The sequence below is a fragment of the Triticum aestivum genome, chromosome 4D, assembly GCF_018294505.1.
Source record: "Triticum aestivum cultivar Chinese Spring chromosome 4D, IWGSC CS RefSeq v2.1, whole genome shotgun sequence".
Classification (NCBI taxonomy): Eukaryota; Viridiplantae; Streptophyta; class Magnoliopsida; order Poales; family Poaceae; genus Triticum; species Triticum aestivum.
Genome location: NC_057805.1, coordinates 105,553,371 through 105,554,998, shown reverse-complemented (window position 1 = coordinate 105,554,998; position 1,628 = coordinate 105,553,371).

Below are 1,628 nucleotides of genomic sequence, written 5' to 3'. Positions count from 1 at the left end.
GGAAGTGTTCCGGAGTGTATCGGGTATGTATCGGAGTACCGGGGGGGGGGGGGGTTACCGGAACCCCCGGGGGAAAGATATGGGCCATAGGAGGGGAGCACACCATCCCACAAGGGGTGCCCCCCCCAAGGAAGGAGGCCGAGTGGGAGAAGGGAAAGAGGGGGTTCGCCCTCCCTTTCCTTCTCTCCTTACTCTTCCCTTTTCCCCCTCCGACAAATATGGAAGGGGGGGAGGCCGAATTGGCGAGGACCCCAAGTAGGATTACTCCTACTTGGGGCGCACCCTTGCTGCTCCCCTCCCCTCCCACCTATATATATGTGGGGAGGGGGCGCTTAGAATACACAACATCAATTGTTAGCCGTGTGCGGCGTCCCTCTCCACAGTTTACACCCCCGGTCATATTCTCGTGGTGCTTAGGCGAAGCCCTGCGCGGATCACTTCACCATCATCGTCACCACGCCGTCGTGTTGACGGAACTCATCTACTTCCTTGACACCTTGCTGGATCAAGAAGGCGAGGGACGTCATCGCGCTGAACGTGTGCAGAACTTGGAGGTGTCGTACGTTCGGTTCTTGATCGGTCGGAGCTAGAAGAAGTTCGACTACATCAACCGCATTATCAAACGCTTCCGCTTTCGGTCTATGAGGGTACGTAGACACACTCTCCCCCTCATTGCTATGCATCTCCTAAATAGATCTTCCGTGAGCGTAGGAATTTTTTTGAAATTGCATGCTACATTTTCCAACATCTCCATGGAAAGATCTTGCGTGTGCGTAGATTTGTTTTTGTTTTCCATGCAACGTTCCCCAACACTCCGCCACTAAAGCGGTGTGACTGAACATGCCTCCTCACTGCATTCAAATGCCTCCATTATACCCTGGTGAAAGCCGAGAAACCTACTCCGGCCACACTTCCGTTCAGGACGGGCCGACATTAAACACAACTTCGGGCAAGCTCCTCCCATTTTCCCTTTATTTAAATAAGGCCATATGCCGGGCGAGAATCGCACCACTTCGTCGCTCCCCATCTCCTTCTTCCTCCATTTCTCCACTCTTTCGATGGCATACGACGAGCAGGAAGAGCAGTTCTCCGGCATAAAAGTTGGTTGGGTGGCCTACCGAGCCCCGCGGACACGAGCGAGGCAACTCGCTACTCCAGCTCCCTCGCCTAGCCCGACGGAGCCAGTTGACGCCCCAAGCCGGCGCGTGGTTCAGCAACTCGCCACTCCAAGCCAGCTCGCGGAGGAGTGGCGAGTTGCTCCAGCTGGCACGACAGGGAGCACGACGACATGGGCATCGTCGTTGCCGTGGAAGACGCCATGTCGTCCGCGCCTCTCGTGCCAGCGACCGCGCCATCCGCTGTCAATGCACGCGTAGCCGCGCTCTACCGGCAGAGACAGAAGCCGGGCACACGGAGATCGATGAGTCGGTAGCCACCGCGTCTGCGTCTGCTGCCAACATCGAGGGAAAGTAGAACAGGGAAGGCTGTCGCCGCTTGGTCCCAGGAAGACCACCGCCGGCGCGTCGCCGGCTTGTACAGTAGGTGACCTTTCCGGTTCTTTATCTTAGACCATCCTGGCACCCGTCTGAGCTCCACGGAAACACCCTTCCCCTCTGGCTGAAGTACCC